Raw genomic sequence first — 22,996 nt, 5'->3', positions numbered from 1 at the left:
AAGCAGGGGGGCAAAGACTGGGCCCAGGGGCCAGTTCACAGGGCCCTCCAGCATGGAGGCAGTCTCTCCTGGCGCCCAGCAGCAGCAGGCCCCCCTCAGATCGGATCCTGGAAGAGAACAGTTTCTGTGGGGACACAGCCCCATTTTTATACAGTAAAAACCCTTTGTCTGAAGGTGCAGGGAAGGGGCGAACCAGTTAAAACTGGTTCCTGAGCACTTTGTTTTGCTCAGCCCCTCTCCCTATTCACTGGTCATCAGTCGCACCACAGGGGCCGGAGCCAGCATTGTGTAAGGAAAGCCCTGCCCTATTCAGGTCCAAGGTGCACTCCTCCCCAGCCATCAGCATGCTAAACTCCCTATTCACCACTGGGGGACTCCTCCTGACTCTGGGGATTTCCCTAGTCCGTCACATGACCTCAACCAGCCAATCGCCAGACAAGCCACACATTTCACACTACACACAGAAGTGCCCACTTCTAGAAGTGGCACTTCCACACTAGGTACATGCACGCCGCACACATCATCGCGCAGCATTCAATCACACGAGTCCGCACATACCAAACTCGAGCCTGCACACCCCACGCATCAGGAACTACCAGGGACACATACATTCCCCATGCATTCCTATGGGAGGGCAGGCCTATCTCACCAAATGCACTCAGAGTGCACACTCACTTTACCCTGGGACACAGGGAAAGTGCGCAGAAACCAAAAAGCACTATCACCAAGTCACCAATAAAAGCAAAAAGTTTCAGGGGTGAACCTGCCAGAAGGGCCAAGTCCAACAGGCATTAATGAGGCGGTTGAGACTCACATCAACTTTAAGACACACGCATATCAAGGCCATGCTCCAATCACTGAACGGGGGCTAATGCATATTAAAGCAAAGGATAGAAGGGTCAAGGCCTTGCTGTCCCCGGGAGAGGTGAGCAGCGCTCATCCCCTGATGCGCTTCTTCGTGCAGTTTTCTACTGATAATCAAGACCTGCAGGGTAAAGTATCTATGTTTACACACAGGTGGGGTTCTATTGCAGTAGCAAATGTGGGCATGTAAGTATGTGAATCTGCTCCTATAAAGCTCGTGCGACTTGGACAACACAGCACCCTGGAACGTTCGACTTTTCGCACCATTCAAAATGAGCTATGTTCTTCCTGAGTATATGCTCCTATCAAATAGCATGTTCTAATGGGCAATTAGATATGTAAATGGGCCAACTGCAAACGATGATAGGCCTTGCTTGTCATCAACTGTATGGTATATTATTAATGTTAGTATTTTATTGCAATGTACGTGTGGTAAAATTCTAATTCAATCTAGTACAGGTTCAGAGCAAATTATTCCTGATTTTGCATTTTTGTACAATATTGTTTATTATAGATATAACAAGCAGCTGTAGACCTGAATTTGTGAAAAAATTATTATTTAAATGAACAATTCGATTCAGTCTCTTTGTTGCCAAAGGGTTTAGCACTATACAAATACAGATGATGAAGGTGTTGCTGGTGAAGTACAATTCTGATTTCATAGATGAACATGAGAAGGTAACATTTTACCTGACTGCAGCTTAAAATGTCAATACCACGACTGTGTTGTTACCACGAGTTCCATTACAACGTAAGTCATTACAACAACTTGCTTTAGTGAAGGTCTGGACTTTGAAATAGCTTAAATTACTATTCCAACTCCAGTCGGTGTATCAGTAGGGAAGGTGTTGGACTTAAAATCCCAACACCAGTCCAACACCCTATTCCCTAAAGCAAGTCATTGTAATGACTTGCGTTGTAATGGAACTCGTGGTAACGTCGCAGTCGTGGGACTGACTCCATTGTAAAGGCACTACAATATAATGCCTGCGTTGTAATAGATGTTTCCCCTCTTAAGGTTTTGAATGCCGAAAATGATCCAGTACTAAAGACAGAAAAGACTGGTAGGGCACATTGCTTTCTAGCTTTCTCTAAGTTCCTCAAAATGAAAGCACTAAAGACTCGATGTTGTGCCTCAATCGTTAATATCATGCTGTGTATTCTCTTGGCTTAATTCAAAAAAAGATTTGCTTGGCTCTTTGAAGGAATCTGGAAGATGGTGATAAAGCAGGGTTTTGATGTTTATTTCTTGAATGTAAGTGCAATATGGAATGCTGCATAAATTTATTGAATAAAAAAAAGATTTGTTTTTGCATCCACACTTTTAGTTTCTTGGCCGCGCTTATTTCATAGTGCTTCCGCTAAATAAACCTACTTTTTTCTATATGGAAATACAAATTCTATTTTAAAGGCTGTCTCTAAGTTGAAAACTACACACTGTCTTGCTTTCATTGCTCAGCGAGTTTGTTTCGAAACACCAACCTTTACAAAAACCATTTGACCAACAGAAGTGGGACATATCTAAAAGTGGGTGAAGATGGTAGAAAGGGTTTGAATACGCAGCATAGTTTGAGCAGAGTGACTTCTTATGGAAATGTACAGAGGCCTTCCAGCAGTGGCGTAGCTAGGCCGCCCGTGGTGGCCACTGCGTCTGCCACCCCGGTGGTGTGCTGGTGCTTCATACGGCCACAATGGCCACAGGTAAGAGCAGGGGGTGATGCCGATTCTTACAGCCCCAGGTAAGAGTGGGGGAGGGGGGCAGGCCATCATCCCCAAAACTTGTGCCGCCTGGGATGGTCCGCCCCCACTGCCCCCCCAGCTTCGCTATTGTCTTCCAGTCACTTTCTAACTCATTCCTCTTTGATTCATTGTATATTTCCTGTTAATATTCATGCTTTATGTGAAAGGTCAATTGATTATACAGACGCCGTACATGTCATATGATGTGTACATTGGCTAATAACTCGTACATTTTGTTTCTTATAGGACAAGGAGGTCGTTGAATGAGGAAACTCATACTGTGAGAATTTACAGAAACAAAGAAAGAAGGAAGCACAACACATAGAGGTAATTTCCTTGCAATCAATCAACATGTGACCCTTTTGTTTCTGCCAGCCTACTATCAATTCTAGTACATACACACACACCACTGTTGATTGGTGAAAAAAAGTGTACATATGACACAATTACTGCTTAATGACAGACTCTGCCAAAGCCTAAAGTTGTGCAAATTCATTATAGCTAAAAAATGAATTTTCCATCTTCAGTTATCAGTCAACAACTAGCATTTGCTCCTCTCCTACACTCAGACGACATGGACCTGTTTCAGAAAGAGTTTTGTTCAATTAAGTATACGTTCCCATCTTGGAGGCACATATCAAACTCAGCATGGAGACATACCTGCATTGCTTTATTTGATACAATATAGAGTAGAGTTTAGCTACAACCCTAAAATGTTTCAAAGATGGAAATTATAAAATAATTCTGAAATTTGCATCATATTATATGTAAAATAAAAAAACAATGATTTGTCATTCCATATATTATGTTGTGTCAATGAATGTACCATGCATTCAGATTTGGCATTATGATTCTTTTTTCCCATATGTGAAACTGCAAAGTATACAGAGCTAGGTTACTTTGGTTTTGTTTTACCTACAGCAAAAGCAAAACGAAAATATATACAGTTTGTGTGTAAATCACAGGTTCAGATCTCAGTAAACATGCTACTTTAACAACTATCTATTTGAAAAGTGGCTTTGACTGGAGACCGATGCTATGTGTTATTTGTACTGCATTTACCATGATACATTGCATAGGATACACTGGAACAGGCTTGTGATCCATGCGCAACTATACCTTCAGATGCTATTATAGAAGCTCCTGCACCTTGGCAAAGCAGGAGATTCTCTTCCTGGGCCTACATGTTTGAACTACTGGGCACGAATTTACATAAACTGAGCAGCACCTCATGCTCATCCCAACACAAGTTTTAACTTTCTGATGAGTTCACAAGGATAAAACACTGGTTTCAACGACTGTACAACTTACACTTTCAAGTTCAAGCAAAGACAAACTTGCAAGAACACAGACTTTGGGGATCATTCTACAATGTTACTATGTACTTTTTTATGATTTGACTGGACAGCACAGCTGTTACCAGAGAATTGTGTGAGATCCACTAGAGAGGGGCTTTGGCTCTGTCGGCATGTTGGGAGCCAGGAGTACATGTTTTGATTGGGTAGAAGTTGTGTGCTTCCACTAAAATGTGCTTCTCCTCTACACAGCTGTGATCATTTTGTTTATTTATCCAACTCTTTAAGTTTGAACATTTTGGGGCACCCACATGACACTGGAATGCTTAAAGGGACTTAGATAACTGGATCATTCATGTTGTTTTTATCTGGAAGCAGCCAGATAGGAGGAGGGCAGTCATTAAACTACATGGATATTTATGCCTGGCTTGACATTGCAGCTGCCACCTTACCTTTTAACCTACCCCAATATTTTCCTACAGTTATTTGCTTCTACACAAGTGCATATCTATTCCTATGCAATTTACTTGTAATGCTTCACCTTCGAGTACAACATTCTTGAAAGACAGACTTTTTGGCATTGCAAATGCTTGTTTTTTTCCCCATTAACAATACAATATTTCTGGACACATGCAGTGAATGGTCCTGGGGAAAGATTTTACGTCTTTCCTCCTGTATCTGACAAGAAAAGGAAAAATACCATTGATCCTAACTTAAATGTAGGAAGCACTGTTTAAATATTTCTTGTTACACAGTTTTCTATAGCTGCAAATGAAACCACTCGTTTTGGGAACTTCTCACTAGTTTGTGTGGGACCACTGTCCTGCCTGGAAGTTGAGAATTCCACTTGACATTGGTATTAAATCTAAGGTCAACTTTCTGAATTGTTTACCAATTTCCAAAGCATGTACTACAAACACTGTGTAATGGGTTAACCTACATTTTTCTGAGGAAAATGTTGGCATTATTATTTATGACAATGATGATTTTTCTAAGCTAAGTCCACAAAAACCTGAAATAGCATAGCAAAGTGTTAGTAGAGAAGCAAAACAAAATCTACATATATCGAAATCTGGAACCAATATTAACAAATATATATTCCATAAATCGAATGTGGTCCACTTATACTAAATAGAACGGCATAAAAAATATTTTCTCTGCTAATAATATCTTTCGTTGGTAAGATGCTCTATATTATCTCAAGAAATTTGAAATATATAGAGAAATGGAGGGAAGCATTCATCTGTTGTAATTTATGTGGCTAGATAGGACTAACATTCTGCTGGCTAAAAGTTAAACGGATTGAAGTGTTATAAGGATTTCGGTTTTCAGAATCACATCGGAAGAACTGTAGTCTTTACTATAATGTATCTCATGCTCAACTGCATTGCCAGTTGATGTGTCAAGTAAAACAATGTATTATGTTTGGACCTTTCTTGTTTGGACTTGAAAAAAAAAATGTGCGTCTTTAAATTTAGAGAAAGTGTATTGAAAACCCTTCATCCGAAGAAAAGTAGAAGATACACATATTAATTGCATTCTTCTTATGCCTTGTTCATAAGGACTTACAATGAAGAACATCTTCAAATGACTGCAACATCTTTGCAAGTAGAATAGATTGCTAATTTCTCAAGTGTATTTTGACAATGCTCCAAGTATTGTCAGAGTTTTTCTGTGCAAAATCTTGAAAAGGGTGTAGCATGCCTAACCAAAGTCTAAGGTCTCTTAATTTGCTTCAGATCAAATGTTTGTGATGTGGCCTTTAAGTTTCAATTTTTTACCCCACCATTACATTTCTTAAAGTCTTTTGCATGTACAAGTATGTTCTGATCAAGACAAGACAGTGATGACAACACGTGATGCAATGCAATGTGGACCAGTAACTTTTAAGATGCCCTTTGATTGACTATCCTTGTCACTGGTAAGCTGACATAGCCCAATGTCCCAATGGAGTTTATCCACTGTCAAGCATACTCAATCTGAAAATTCAAAGTAAACAATGAATGTAACTTAAAGATCTATTTCCTCTCTGGAGCATTTCCCTCCAGTTGGTAGGCTTTGCTATAATGACCTCATCCAAAAACATTTGTATTTTCATCTGTCCCTATGTCATGCCACTCCCAACAATATCTCCTTTAATATTTCAGTGAATTCTTGCATTACATGTGTCTGAAGAATCCTTCAAAAACTAATAATTCATCATTTTGAATTAGTGTGTGGGAAAGTCATAATAAAAAACTGATTGATTAGAAGCTGAAAGCTTTATTATTTTCTTAGATATCTAATGAAGGCAAAAAGACCAAGTAGAATTGAATGATTCACCTTGCATATGTGCTGCAGTTTGTGTATAGTCATAGAGTGAGTGCTGAAGAAAGCCGTTTACTAAACATCTGGTCAGATGAAATTTATAAACATTTGTTTCTTTGAGTGCAAAAACAGTGTCTTGGAAATTATGATTTTGTTTTTAGGTCTGGGGTGTTAATTGCTGCTGGTCTACAGACAAAAAGTAGCACAAAGATGATAGTCCGATTTACCTCTCTGTCATCATTTTATTCAGTCAATTTGTGAAGTACAATACAATTGAAATATATTATTTGGATGACATGGTAACACCCATGTGTCTGATTTTTTGGGAAGATAGATAAACAAGGATAAGCACCATTTAAATAGTCATCAAACATTGCACGATAGGTCTGATAAAGTGGCTCCTATTCACGTTTGTAATTACTGCAATTCATCCATAATTTCAAGTGGTGAAGATTTGTCATTGGTCTCAGGTACCTGGCATGTTTTTCTAAAAAAAAAAAGAAAAATAGATTGTCTGGAAATAATAGCATTTGATGTACAGCAGCCCTCAAATGAATGTTCTTTTTTAGGAATGACCTGTATTTCCTGGAACAGGTAAAGACTCGTTGTGGTTCAGTAGTTAATATCATGCTGTGTAGTCTCTTGGCTTGATGCAAAACAAGATTTGCTTTGCTCTTTGAAGGAATCTGGAAGACAGTGATAAAAAAAACAGGGGTTTGATGTGTATTTATTGAATTCAATTGCAATGTGGAATACTGCATACATTTACAGGCTCATGCATCAAGAAAAGCTTTTGCGAGTCCTTAATTGCAATTATTAAGGAATCGCAATTAAGGACTCTCAAAAGCATATGCATGTAGGAATCACTAATAAAATAGCAATTCCCAAACTTTCCTTAATTACGACTCGCAAATTGCGAGTCGCAATTAAGGAATGCCTTCCCATTCATTCCTATGGAGCTACAAGCCCATAGGAATGAATGGGAGATTGCATGCACAATTTGCGAGTACCAATAGGTTCTCGCAAATTGCGCAAGCAGTATTAAGGGTGCAAGGGTGTCCAAAGGACACACTGTTGCACCCCTGAAATTGCTCTGTGCACACATGTTGCGCACACACATGCCCCAAGGGCATGTGTGCGCGCAACATGAAACTTTGAAACTTTGAAAAATGCACTTTAGTGCATTTTTCAAAGTTTTTGCAAATTACCATCAAGTTCAACTTCATGGTAATTGCGCACCCTAGTAGCGAAATCGCTATTTTTAAGTGGTTCTTGCATTGCATTGCATTTAAGGAATCGCAAATTGCGATTCCTTAAATGCAATCGCAATTTGAAAAATCCCAATTAAATTTGAATTCTCAAATTGCAAGTGCCTTGAACCTTGATGCATCGCAAATGCCCTTTTTGCGGGCGCAAACGGCGTTTTTTTGCGAAACACCCTGTTTGCGCTCGCCAAAATGGTTGATGCATGTGCCTGATAATGTATGAAGAAAGAAATGTGTTTTTACATCCATACTTCTAGTTTATCGGCTGCACTTACTTCATAATATTATTAAGTGCTGCCCCTAAATAAGCCTACTTTTCAATCTGGAAATACAAATGCTATTTTAAAGGCTTTCTGTAAGGTGAAAACCACACACTGTTCTGCTGTCATTGTCACTTGTATGAGAGAAGGACGGTAGATCTGTTTGGAATTACCACAATGTCTATTATCTCTTACAGAGTGCTTAATTTGTAAAACAAATAAATGCCAGGTCCCTCGTTAGGAGTTCATTGTTGTGTGCGCCACCCATTGCTCTTGCTAGCGCTGCCAATGAAAGCTCTTATACAATCACTAACCCTCACACTCCTACAAGTGTGACAATTCAGAATATGTCAGGTCCCCAAAGAGGTAAGAATGGAGTGGATGGCTGTGAGTAGTCATTTTTAATGTATATTTAATTAATAAACAATTGTTGTGTTAATTTCTAAATTGAACAACCAGCACGACCATGTGCCAGTCTGTCATAAGTGCTGGTGATGACAATTAATTGTCATTGCTGAATGCTGGAAACCACAGGCTCAAATTAACCACTGTTCTTACTGTTTCTCACACTTATGAATTAATCTGAAGCAACCTTTACCCATGGAAATATGGTAGGGTGAGTTCATCACCCAATTAGACCAAATAGAAAAGGCAGGATATACAGAACCTATTTGAGAAAGATCATGTTTAGGGTGGGACACAAGTTCTTGTTCCTCATTTGCACATGAGTAATCCAGTGAAGAAGGAGGTACCAAATCTAGTACCATAATAGAATCAGGTTCTCCGGTATTCAGTGTATGGTTGAAGAATTTTTATGGACACTGACCACCACAATTCCTTGCTCTGCAAAAATCTTGTGTGTAAATTAATTCTTGTTAGAGGATTTTGTGTTTTCTCAGAGCCTAGAGTAGGGATGTCCAACATGACTGAAGGAGGGCTGGATGCAATACATAAAAAATACAGCTGCATAAAATAAATTAAAATTTAGCCCATTAAAATAGTTGGTGCTTAACCTGAATGAGAGTAATTAAACCAACCCTTTGGAGCCCCGTTAGACAACCCTGGTCTGCAGTCTCTAACACACTTGATCAAATACTGAAATGAAACTGTTTCGCCTATTTTGAGGAAGTCTCTGGTTTATACACATGTTTATCACTTGGCAGATAAGGTGTAAGTAGCATTGCTAAGAAAGCATATTCCATCAGAGCTCAGCCCCTGAGGATGAAATTATGTCAGGATTATTTTCTCTATAATCTTGAAGAGTTAATTTATTTGTCATTGAGATCTTCTATAAATTTGCAACAGGACACTGATTATCCTTTTCAAATGCTTTTGTTTATTCACAGAGCATCAATTGTTATATTAATATTTTTTAGATGTGTGCGCTTAGTTGTGATTGTGTAAAGCAAGAAGTTCCTTTTCTTTGCATATAATTCCTTTAGGGGGATATTCCACATTTTCCTAGAGAAGTGTGTTCTTAAAATATTTTATTTAAGTTAGCATTAAAAAAACTATTTGAAAGTCTAATTGAGTTACATTTCTGTATAATCTATAGCAGCAAATTCTTTCATTTACATACAAAGCATTGGCTGTATTATCTTGATATTTAAATAGGGTGGTTAACTGGAATTGAGACATTTCAAAACTATGTTAAACCAACATAGTACAGTGAAATGGGAAATAAATTAATTAAAAGAGAAACTGTAGGAAGAGTCTATTCTACATTGAATGCCTTAGTACATGCAGAGGCAGGTGCTCATTACTAGTAGCGATTAAAATTTGATTTTTGTACAAACAGAAGTTTGTGTTCAATTTGGGTTACCAGTTGAAGGGTAATTACCTCTCAGGGTACTTCCCACACAGGATAAATACTGGAAGCAATGTGTACCACCCCCCCCAAACAAACATTTACGCATACAAATTTTGGAAGCAAATTCGGTGCACCAGTAGATACTCCACCCCTAGATATTGTAATTTACTGGGTGAAGTAATTGCCACCAATTGGCCTTGCAGCCATGAATGAAGAACAGAGTGCACATTTAGGCTTTGCTCAAGATCACATTGCTACTAGGCAAATATAAATGTTGCCCTTAAAATCACAAATTAATAAGAAAATATAGAATTATAGATGGGTATTTGTCAAGTCAAGTCAAAGATAGCTTTATTCGATTTTAGAGTTAAAATCATAAAAGCACATTAGAAATAGATACACTTTAAAATACAAAAATAGAAATCGAAATACATACAACTTAAGTACATCATGATCGGGGTATCTAACATAAAAACAGTCTCTAAAAAATTAGTTCATAGAAGATCTACACCGCATTACAAATTTTAAGAACTTAGATACGGCGTTAATAGTTATTTCATCTTCTAATAAAAGCAACTTTAAATACGCAGGTCTACACTGCCTTAGGCCCCAGGTCTTAAGAAGGGGAATCAAATATTTCTTCCTTCCCCAGATGTAAAACTTGCAAAATAGAACACAATGTATTGATGATTGCATTGCAAGATCATCACAAGGACATTTAATTAAATTTGAGGACCAATCATTACTATCTGGAAATGTTATCAACCTATGATAGGTACCAGTTCTCAATCGGGCTAGCAACATTCGGTCATAACTAGGATGATCAGGAGACAGATAAAGCTGCAAGCCAGGGCCCTGCACAAGTAGATTATGTTGAATTACAGATATCTTGCTTCTCTCCTCAAGCCATCGTTTGCTCTCCAGGAAGGCAAGGCAACTTTTTTTAAAAGCCTTTCTGGGGATCGCGGATAGCGAGTAGGGATTATCAAAAAAGATTGGATGCCCCATATTAGTCATAAACTCCTTTACATAAGAGATCCACTGAATATCTTTCCATCTCTCTAATTTAAGGCAATCAATCAAGATAGTTCTATTAAAAGCAGTTGCCTCTGAGGTCCATATCTTATGCCATAAGAGTATTGGGTTGATTTTAATGAGATCCAAAATATAAACCGAAACCAATTCCCTATGGCATATTTATGTGGAGGTCGATCTGGGAACCGCTAACAAATAGCGCAGGAAAGTATTTTCTTTTACTTGAATTTCCTGGCAATCGGCGATACCCCATATACCAGATCCGTATAAAGCAATTGACATACATTTGGACTTATAGATATCCATTAGAATACGGACTGGCCTACCCCCCAGTTTATTAGCAAACTGTCTTACTGCACCTACGGCACGGGCAAATGCAAGATTCCTAGCCCTAATCGCTGCTTTCCAAGTACCTTTTTGGTTAAAATTAATCCCCAAGTATGAAAAAGTACTTGTAAGTCCTATCTTAGACTTTTCAATAAAAATATTACAAGAAAGTTTTTTCTTTGATGAGCAGCACATGGAAAAAGTTTTCCCTATGTTTATTTTTAGACCCCTAGAACTCATAAAAAAGGAAAAGCTAGTTAATGCCTTTTGGAGGCCCATTTGAGTTCTGGCCATGATAACCGCGTCATCCGCATATAGTAGAATGGGGACCGCCGTGCCATCAATTTGAGGATAGTCTAGATCTTGTTTAATTAAAAATTCTGCCACTTCATTTATGTACAAATTAAAAAGGAAAGGTGCCAGAATACAGCCCTGTATTTCATTATTGGGAACTTGTTGGTGCACTCACCCTTTTTGCCAAAACGTACCTTTGCCCCTGACCCTCGGTATAATTCTTTGATAAAATTAAGAATATTTGAATCTATACCCAAACCTATTAGAGTATCCCATAAAACCTCATGGTTCAAACAGTCAAATGCTGAACTGAGGTCAACAAAGCTCATAAAAAGATTCCCTTTTTTTGCCACCATGTATTTGCCGGTTATTAAGGCTAAGTTGAGTCCTTGTTCAATAGTACCTAAGCCGGCCTTAAAACCATACTGAAACTTGGCGAGAACATCGTTTTCCTCAGCCCACGTGTGTAATCTGTTTAAAATGATTCTACCTGCCACTTTCATCAGAGAATCAAGTAGGGAGATAGGCCTATAACATTTGGGATCATTTCGATCTCCCTTTTTAAATATAGGCACCACTATGGCTTCCTGCCAAGTAGGTGGAAATCCCCTAATGTTAAAGCTATTTAGCACATTGGTCAACAATGGAGTCCATAAGGAAATAGTATCTTTATATATATCAATAGGGACCCCATCAGGCCCGGGGGCTTTATTTCTTGCACTTTCAAGTAGAGCTAGTTCCACTTCACAGGCAGAGAATGAAATCCTCAGAGGGAATAGAACAGAAGGAATAGGCTCGATGACTGCCTGCTGATTTTGGGGATTAGAGTTTATACTAAGCAAAGCATCTTTTTTATAAAGCTCGGTGAAATGATCCACCCAGGCTGATTCTTCAATAGCGAGCTCTATCTTATCAGAATTCCTTTCTACGAAGAAGGGAGCATTAACTGCTCTCCAGAAGGCAATGTTATCTCTCAGGGAGCTCGCCTTTACTAAGGTATTCCACGCATTCTCCTTCAGCTCCATTTTCTGTTTGTTTAACAAAGCTTTATAAACTGCCCTAGCGTCTCTAACCTCTAGCATGTCTTTAGGTGTTTTCTTTAAAATCTGCTTTAAGTTGGAATGTGCTTTAGTGCAATCCGAGTTGAACCATCCCTCTGTTTTTTGTCTCGCCTCATCTCGTGATGTTCCTGTTAACTTTTTACCAATATATAATGGGATCTGGTTGAAGGCACAAGTTATCAAACCAGGATCAGGATAGTCCTCTAGACAAATCCTAAAATTATTATATTGATCCACTATTAGATTCTGGAGGAAGTTTGTGGGGTCGACCTTATTCCATTTTATGGCATATCCATTTTGTCTTGCCAATGAAATAGCATGGCGAGGTAGATTTTCAGCTACATTTGGGGCAGATCTAAGACTCATCTCAATGGCAAAAGTTGAGCTAATCGGAAAGTGGTCACTCATCACGATGTCCAATGTTTTAAACGACAGGACATTACGGGTGTGAGTAGTACTAATCAGAGTGTAGTCTATAACCGACTGTAAACCACGCCCGTTAAAAGTGGGTTGAAATTGAACCTGGGGGGTACATAGTTCATTTACAAAACCCAAATTCCAGTCACAAATCAAGCTGTTAAACATATTTCCCAACGGGGTATGCTCAAAATGTGTGCATGGGTCACCAATTAGGTTAACCATTCCACATATACCCGAGTTACTAAGAGGGCACAAGTGGCAATTAAAATCACCCGTCAAAATGATACAAGTATCATTTTGTTCCGAGCCAGTAGCACAACATATTGAGTTATTTAAATCTTCAAAAATTTTATTCTGGTCTTCCTTCGGGATGTTATTATATAAATTAACTAGAATAATGAGTCGGTTTCCTCCTGCAATTAGACGAAGAACTTGGTAATAATTATGCCCCTCTGTAGTCTGCTGCTTTATGGCCAATTTAACCATATTAGAAATATAAGTGCAAAGCCCACCGGAGCTTCTGCCTCTCCTTGGCTGGATTGCAGGGGAGAAGTACGTACGGTACCCTGCGAGATGGATCTCAACCTGTTCCCAACACTCCTGCAGACAGATAATATCATTTTTCTCAATTAGGTCGCAAAAGATGGGATCATTTACCTTATTTGATAGGCCCGCTATATTCCAGGATAGAAGAGCCAACTCCCCCCTTACAACATCTCCGTGATGCTCCACGTCAGGGGAATAATCCACACCCAGATTTGTTTCCATCAAAGGAGAGTTTCTTTCAATATCTAACTCGGCAATAGGATGATGTTCATTTGAGGCTAAAACAGTTTTTGGATCAAGACCGGAATGTGTAATCTTTTCAAACTCTTGTTTGACTGATTCCTCAGAAAAAACTTGGGAAATTTTTGGGGAAACTAATAACTTTTTAACCGTACCCTCATCAACGTCCCTTTGGGGGCCATTTACCAGGTAATTAGCACTTTTATACAGTTTATTAGAGCTGGAGCAATGGTCAAGTGAACCTTGACCAGTCCGATGGAGTCAATCCACCATCTCTAAGGTACTATATCGGTTGGAAGTTGGTATTCCTCTCCAAGTATCTCTGTGTATTAGGTCCCTGGTGGGTTGCCTACCCCAATCCCTTATAACCGCTCTTCTATCACGAGAGTCTACAGTAGCCCAGTCACAATCATAGGGTGGATAAGAGTGAGATCTGGGAGGGTAGAAGAAAGATAGTCGTTTGGTTTCAATACACTCATTATTACATTGCGTCTCCCAGGAACAAATATAATCGACCGTACCCGGGTCCTCGAAATTGACCAAGACGCAATCACCTTGTATTGATTTTCTTTCTGGCCCCACCTATGAAACCCTGCGGGCCATTAAAGTCTTACTCATCCTATTCAGAGGGAGTGGTCGATTTATGTTGAGCCAGTGTTGGACCTTATTTTTTAATGATCCAATAGGTTCTTCTTTATCCTCCTTCAATTCAGGGACCCCCGTCAAAATCACCAAATAAGGAGATACTTCCGGAGGCAAATTAATAACTAAAGTCCCCATTTTAGGTTCCCAGCTACGATCTTTCGGTGTGTTTGGCTCCTGTATACTATTAACAGGTGGATTATTAATTTTTTCTATTGGATGTTTCTCTGTCATGGCTGGTACCGTTCTATTTACTTTTATAGCGGGGGCTAGCGATTTAGCTATTGAAGAACCCATTATTACATTTTTTGTACATTTTGGTATCCCGATCACAGCCTTTGATGCCTCAGTGTTAATCGAAGTCTTAGAGGAGGCAGCCAAGTCTGTTAACTGCATCTCAATCTTCTTCAGTCTATTTTCTAACGGGGTGAGATATGTTTTAAAAAGCTCCCTTATGTGCTCAAATAGCTTATAATCAGACTTCAGAATCTCGGGATTTATGGAAATGGCGGGAGAGACCACAACACTCGACGAGTCCGATATCACACTATCCGCACTAGGACGATTTTGGTTAGAACCATCCTTTGACTGCCGTTCAGTTCGCTCTACAATCCTGAGGGGAATTTCACCTATCCCTTTATCTGCGGGGGCAGTAGTTTTTGGGAAATTCCTGGTCTTCTTTACTTTAGTTTCCTTTTTATCTTTCTTAGGGTTTTTAGGTGCTTTTGGTATGGCACCCTCATTTGCTCCCCTCGTCTGTCTATTTATTGGGTCTTGCAACAATGGTTCAAGGACCGAAGGTTCTGGGGCAAGAACCGGGGACTTCTCTGATTGCGAGAAGGATATGCATTCCGTCATTGACAGTGACAAGTCTACTATGTTTGGGATACTATGTAAGTCCGCATGTACTAAAATCGGGGGTACTTTATTACTTTGTTGGTCGGGAGTTTTAGCTGTTGCAAAATGGCCCATAGAGGAACGCTTTGCTAATAATAAGTCTTGTGACACCCTTCGTTCCATAAGAGCAATCCCTTGATCAATAACTGAATTAGCTCTTACAATAAAGTTATCTAGTGGGCCAGTAATATTGGTAACATCCTTGGTCACCTTGCTCCTACTCCCTCGTGTAGTCGCCATTATTGGTAACAAGTAATTAGGCAAATAATTAAACAACCGAAAAACTACTAGAGAGCGACAAAGCACAGTAAGCACCACCTAACAATAGGGGACGTTAGAGGGGGGGCCCGGTCTGGTCTTGCTCGGTCTGTAACGGGCTAGAACGGGCCCGCCCTTGGCCCGGGCTTCGCCTGGCGCGCGTCCCGCGCGCGTCTCTGGACTCTGAATATATAGGTAGCAAAAAGCTGAAAGGGGAGTGTCCGGGAAGAGGCCGCAGCTGTAGCTGGTTTCACCGCTGCAGAGCCTCGCAGTCCCTCACACCCAGGGCAAACACAAAGTTCTCTGACACAGTTCCAGAAGCACGAACGGCTCCCGCGAAGCGGGGGCCGTGAGTCGTCTTTTGAAGGCAGGCAAAGGGGAGTGTCCGGAAGAGGCCGCAGCTGTAGCTAGTTTCACCGCAGCAGAGCCTCGCAGTCCCTCACACCCAGGGCAAACACAAAGTTCTCTGACACAGTTCCAGAAGCACGAACGGCACCCGATGTCGTTGTGTATGGACAGCACATGGACTTGCTCAAGTGAATCTTGAAGTTGCAATTGGCTTCTCCACATTTGCTTGGACGCAGATATTCATTCTAGACAACAATGGTCCCTAAACGGGTTTGGGTTAGGGAACAGAAGGTGCTTCTGGAGCACTGCTGAATTGGCGGCGAATGGGGGTGACTGCGCTGCTACAATGGCGGCGTCAGTAGAATTCTTTGGGAATACCCGGTAAAGGATAGGTACAATTATGTATCTTGGATGGCTCGATCGCCGATTAGAAGCTGTGGCTCGATGGCGGAATCAGTCGGACGTGTATACGTACCTCTCAGGGGACTTCCCGCACAGGATAAATACTGGAAGCAATGTGTACCACCCCCCCAAACAAACACTTACGCATACAAATTTTGGAAGCAAATTCGGTGCTCCAGTAGATACTCCACCCCTAGATATTGTAATTTACTGGGTGAAGTAATTGCCACCAATTTGCCTTGCAGCCATGAATGAGGAACAGAGTGCACATTTAGGCTTTGCTCAAGATCACATTGCGACTAGGCAAATATAAGTGTTGCCTTTAAAATCACAAATTAATAAGAAAATATAGAATTATAGATGGGTATTTGTCAATTACAAGATTATTATCAACAGAGGAGTTCTGATGGACATCCGGTAGATAACTAGAGCACAGCACAAATTCTCTATGATATCCCTTGGAACCCAGATTGGAAGAACACCACTCTATCGATAGCTACCTAAGTGCAAATTTATGTTTTGTATGCCCTCCCCTAAATCCTCTTCTCCTTTCCAGCGGATCCCACACATCAGCTGTACATGGATTGCGAATTTATACAGGAGTGATGTATGAGATTGCCTCACCTAATTCATACCCTCCAATAGTCCTTTAAAAATAATATATATAGTGTTCCTCCAACTGTCCACACCACTATTAAGCCATCTCACTGATTAAATATTGGAATCATGCCTGTCAGGACTTTCTCCACTTCCACACAAAGAAAAATATACCTAGCATGCTGCCACCTTCATCCTCAATCCTTGAGACCATCCTTCCCTTCCCCGTTATTTAAAAATGCACATCACTGTCATCCTGACACCCTCTCATACCATCCTATCCTACTCTTCTCTGTATTAAAAAATAAACCCTGGCATCCTGACACTCTCCCAAATAACTTTCTCCACACTTACATTCCTTCCCAACTTGAAGTCAGACTCTTTGCTGACAGAGAGCAGAGCACTGAGGCTTCACTGACAACAGCTCTGCTTGATCCACTCTTGAATGCCACCTGAATTTCCCTTTTAGTACGGATTTACCAATGGCTGACTGGGGAGTCTGTGATTGGTGATACCAAAGTGTCATCTGCATTCCACCAATTCTTTCAGGTCATTCAAGAGCCATTGGAAATGGCTGATCAGCCTCAGAGCCCTGCACAGTGCTTCTCTAATTTTAGAGCAATGAATAGTGAACAACCAGATTTCTAAACCTGTGTTATTGCTAATGATTCTCAGTGGGAGTCATACATAAGAACTGTGTCTCTGTATAGCAACACAAATTATATTTGCCTGTCTTTAAAGGCAAAAAATGTAAAAATAAAGGCAATGTATCTATTAGAAAAGTATGTGGGTGAAATCTGTTTATTGAGCTTGCAATGTATCACATTTAAAAACACTAAATTAATTCTACATGTCATATGTTGAAGTATGCTAATCTAAATATTAGTTTACTTTCATAATGAACATACTAGACAACTGATTGCTAATGAGAATGGATTGAAAGGTTTGCAAAATAAATAACACGAGTGTCAACAAACATTTCAACAGACTTTGACAGAATGAAATCTAATGATAGCACAACTTACAATAGATTTGTGATATAGTATGCATATCTATTCTTTACTTGGTTGTAGTAATTTCTTCAGTAACATTTCTTTTCATTATTGAGTGGGATGGTTCCCGTTGTTATAAGACTGAGGATCACATAAAAAATGTGTTTTACCTTTCTTATATAAAGGTTATGTTCATATATACCTGAATTATGGGTCAGGTCTGATAAAATAGGCTTAAATCTCAAAGTCCTGCTTTACCAATTTTTAAATCTACTCCTGTAGGTTTGGGGATCAGAAACATCCCAAAGTCTGTTTTGGGATTTTTCGAATATTTTTAACAATTGTAACTTTCCTGGAGAACTGTTTCGCTCCAGTTTTTATAAATGGGAATGTGCCACTACATGGAACATCTGCATGTGTAATTTAGATGGATATAATAATTCACATATTTCCTTTCGAGAAATTACTTCTTCACCCCCTGGAAGTCTTCCTTACTCATTAGAAATTTAAAAACATAATAATACTGTTAGACCTGCAATTCCTAGGGTTGTCTACCCCCAAACGTTTGCCTCCTCTTTTTGCTGTATCTTTTTGTTGGCCTTAGGACTCTAAGCACTTTACCACTGCTCACCAGTGCTAAAGTGCATGTGCTTCTCCCCTAAACATGGTAACAGTGGTGTATACCCAAGTGAAATATTTAGTTTACTTATAAGTCCCATGTAAAGTGCTATACCATATAGGCAGGACCTGTAACCTAAATGCTACTAGTGGGCCTGCAGCACTGATTGTGCCACCCACACAAGTAGCCTTTCAAACCTGTCTTAAGCCTGCCATTGCAAGGTCTGTGTATGCAGTTTACTGCCACTTTGACTTGGCATATAAAACTACTTGCCAAGCTTTAAACTCCCCTTTTATTCCACATAGTCACCCCTAAGGTAGGCTGTACGTTGCCCTAAGGGCAGGGTGATGTGTAACTAAAAGGTAGTCGTGTACTTTTAAGTTTTACCTGTCCTGATAGTGACAAACAGTTACATTTGATTTTTACTACAGTGAGGCCTACTCCTCTCAGAGGCTAGCATTGAGAATTGCTTAATACACTTTTAAGCTGTAATTCCTGATTATGAAGGAGTGACAGTGTCATATTTCGATCTTGTTAGGTAGGTCGCTCCCCCTCCACACAGCACCGCCTATGCGTCCTGTCCCTGTCCCAGCTGCCGCTGCTGAAGTAAGTTGAGGCCCTCCTCCACCCGCAGGCTACCACCTGTGCCTAATCCCTGGTGGCCAGTGGTAGGCCTTAGGTCTATTATATTGTTCATTGTACTACCTGTATCATCTCCAGGCTACAATATATTCAAACGGGATTACGTTATGTTTTATAAATTTTTATAATAACGATTTTAAATCATTCCCTAACAAGAATTTTATCATTTTATTTGATTTTATTGATGATATGCTAGCGGGCAATAAGTTTGGGAAATTGGACGGCATCTGCTTAGGGGGAGACTTTAACGCACACTTATATAATAGAATGGAGAATACCACAGCCTCATCCCACGCGACTATTTCGTGTAAAAGAGGGGAAGAACTGTTTAACTACTTATCCTCCAGGGATCTAACCGATGTCATGGTAAAAGCTGGTGGATCTCCCGATACTGATCAGTTGCCCACCTATACAGGTCGTGGCTGCTCTTCCACCATTGATTATGTTTTTATATCATCGGCCCTTGAGAATTGTCTTGTCAAAGCTGAGGTCCTATCAACTTGTTATAGTGACCATAACCCCATTCTGACAACGATCAAATTTGTTAATAAATTCACTAAAAGGAAAGAAATCGGGGCAAGGGATTTGGTCGCATCCACCGACAAATGTAGAGTAATTTGGAAAGGCATTAACAACAAAATCTTACTTGAACGAATTATAAAATCTCACCCTATAACTGTGGAAACATGTTTGTCCAGTGATTGCCAGGACACAGAGATTGTTGAGGCTTTTGTTGGGCTATGCTTTGCCATCAAGCAGGAAATTTCTAAACCCATTAGACAACACAATGAGAGCAATAGATGGTTTGATGGGGCCTGCTCATGGGCCAACCGGGACCTGAGTAAGGCACTTGCCGAAAAACCCCAGAACATGACACTGGTTAAGGCCTTGAGAAGAAGCTATAAAAAAGCCATAAAATCACGCTCAGATGAGATTTTAAAGGAGAGGTGGGATTCACTGGCACGCACCGCAGTACTGAAAGATGTGACTGGGTTCTGGGGCGAAGTAAAAGCTCTGAGGTCCATGGGATCCAACTTAACCCCCATCAACTGTAATATACCAACTAAGTCATGGGAGGAGCATTTTGCAAAAATATACACAGCCCCAGTAATAACCACAGATCCCTTTTGTACAGATATCAAGGTTGCTATTTCCATCTCTGAAGTGGAAGATGCCATTAATCAAAGCGCAGGGAATAAAGCCCCTGGTCCTGATGGACTATCAATCGACTTGATTAAATCTGAACCAGATTTTTGGTCCCCTTTGCTGTGTAATGTCTTCAACAATTTGTCCAATACCAAAATCCCTGATACCTGGTCAAGTAGTGTCATTGTACCCATTTTTAAAAAGGACGACAGATTAAATCCCAGTTGTTACCGCCCCATATCTCTAATAGACAATACACTGAAGATTTTGGGCAGGGTGATTTTTAATAGAATCAGGCTTTGGGCAGAGGAAAATTACATTCTTCATCCCTGCCAGCTGGGATTTAGAAGCAACGTGGGAACAGTTGAACAATGTTTGAATTTAAACCTCATCTTAAGTAAGTATACCGTCGCTCAAAAAGTTCCCCTGTACTTGGGTTTTATGGATTTATCGTCAGCGTTTGATTTCGTAAATCGCTCGAAACTCTGGGAGATTCTTTTAAATTATGGATTAGATGAGACACTAGTTCATTTTCTGGCACACTTGCATAGAGACCTAAAAGCACGTGTCAGGATAAATAATGAGGGAGAGGTCTCCGGGGATATTTTAATTGGTAGAGGGGTCAGACAAGGCTGTTTCTTGGCCCCTCTACTTTTTATTTTGTACATAAATGAATTAAATAAATCCCTGTCTAATCTTTCATGTGATGTGCCGAATATCAATGGCAATTTACTCCCAGTACTTTTATACGCTGACGATGCGGTCTTGATGGGCCGCACACCCAAAGCACTACGCACTGTAATTACGGGTTTTGTCTCTTTTATGGCTGGTTTGGATTTGTGTACCAACTTTAAGAAGTCATATATTATGTCTTGCGGGCCTAATAAATACCGCATTAATCACATAGTTTCAGGTGATAACATCTTAAAAAGCACAAGCACTTTCCCGTATTTGGGCCTGATTTTCTCAGAAACGGGCTCTTGGTTGGCACATGCAGCACATGGCAGAAACAAACTTGCCAAGGCAGTTAATTCCATCATTAGCCTACAACAGCCAAAGAGGGCTGAGGTTATGTTGCCCCTAATACAAATTTATAAATCTCAATGCTTACCAACCGCAACCTATGGTGCCGAAGTGTGGGGGTACACCAAAAGCAGCGGCATCCAAATTGAAGAAAATAGATTCTGCAGGAAGGTTCTGGGGGCACAAATATCCTCACCCACCTACATCTGCCACAAAGAGTTAAACCTGCACTATGTTGAGGATTTCATCAAATCTCGGCCAGCTCTATTCTGGTTGAAGATTTGGCAAAACCCGGCAGCAATCTTAACACAGAAAATAATCAGTGATTGCCTTAAGTGCGATAGGGGCGGGTCTATACCATGGTTGAATGCTGTAAAAGAAAGTTTATCTAGTGTAGATTTGGAACACATCTTCTACCATCACCATAATGCAGAGAGCATGAACATTAAGACAGTGAGAGAGCTACTATACGACTCATTCCGAAGGGACAGAGAACGCTCAGAGTTTCCTAAACCATCAATAAGTAGATATATTTCCATCTCGTCCTGCCCGGGCTATAACAAAGCCTCTCCACAGGAATATCTGAAAAGGAATATTGGTAGATGGAACAGGAGCATTCTCTTTCGCCTTAGGGATGGGAGCATAAAATATTCACTCTGCTTTCCACTTGGCTTTAATAAAAATCTTGAATATTTGCCCTGCCCTTGTGGAAATGGTTTAAAACAAACAACTTTACATTTTTTGCTTTTTTGCAATTTTTACATTAGATACACAAAACAGTATTTTATCCCCTATTTCAGGTCACAAGCTATCACTGACCATAAACTGGCATATACTGAAATATTACGGCTAGGAAGTGACGAGATGATTATCAGAGCAAGCTCATTTTTGCAGTCGGCGATACGCTCACGCAATACGATGGTTACTACATAGACTGTATCCCTTAGTTGTCCTTGTTTATCTATGGCCATTGTTAGGTTATTATATGCCTGGCACACCTACTGATACTGTTTTTATTTAATTGTTAGTCTGTACATCCCTTCATGACTTTGACTATATGTCTGGATAAGTTTGATTTATTCTAATTTGAGGTGACAACTTGCATTAATATCTCCAGCTCATGTTTTTGACTGCTGCTTGCTAAAAATGACATAATTGTTGATGTTTACATGTTACATACATTGAATATACCCGCACTTTATTTGCTCCTCCTGCACTTTTCTGCCCATATCTGCACATTAGAATTTTGGAAATGCTCTTGTTTTTATCATTGTTTTATGCTGTATTTATATTTCTTTGGTGTTGATGAATTGTACTTTTATGGATATTTTTATCCGAATAAAGACCATTTGACTTGACTTGAATAATTCACATATTTCCTTTCGAGAAATTACTTCTTCACCCCCTGGAAGTCTTCCTTACTCATTAGAAATTTAAAAACATAATAATACTGTTAGACCTGCAATTCCTAGGGTTGTCTACCCCCAAACGTTTGCCTCCTCTTTTTGCTGTATCTTTTTGTTGGCCTTAGGACTCTAAGCACTTTACCACTGCTCACCAGTGCTAAAGTGCATGTGCTTCTCCCCTAAACATGGTAACAGTGGTGTATACCCAAGTGAAATATTTAGTTTACTTATAAGTCCCATGTAAAGTGCTATACCATATAGGCAGGACCTGTAACCTAAATGCTACTAGTGGGCCTGCAGCACTGATTGTGCCACCCACACAAGTAGCCTTTCAAACCTGTCTTAAGCCTGCCATTGCAAGGTCTGTGTATGCAGTTTACTGCCACTTTGACTTGGCATATAAAACTACTTGCCAAGCTTTAAACTCCCCTTTTATTCCACATAGTCACCCCTAAGGTAGGCTCTACGTTGCCCTAAGGGCAGGGTGATGTGTAAATAAAAGGTAGTGTGTACTTTTAAGTTTTACCTGTCCTGATAGTGACAAACAGTTACATTTGATT

General features: G+C 40.0%; 1 protein-coding gene across 3 annotated transcripts in view; it reads left to right on the top strand.

The window, feature by feature from the left end:
- Positions 1–22,996, top strand: part of FUT9 (fucosyltransferase 9) — a 513,529-nt gene that overhangs the window by 350,106 nt on the left and 140,427 nt on the right. For all 3 annotated transcript variants that reach the window (XM_085611140.1, XM_085611138.1, XM_085611139.1), the window contains exon 4: positions 2,851–2,931. The gene's annotated coding sequence lies outside the window, so the exon portion shown is untranslated. The remainder of the gene's footprint in view (positions 1–2,850; positions 2,932–22,996) is intronic.

The sequence above is a fragment of the Triturus cristatus genome, chromosome 6 (genome assembly GCF_964204655.1).
Source record: "Triturus cristatus chromosome 6, aTriCri1.1, whole genome shotgun sequence".
NCBI classification, from domain to species: domain Eukaryota; kingdom Metazoa; phylum Chordata; class Amphibia; order Caudata; family Salamandridae; genus Triturus; species Triturus cristatus.
This window is presented reverse-complemented; position numbering and strand designations above follow the sequence as displayed.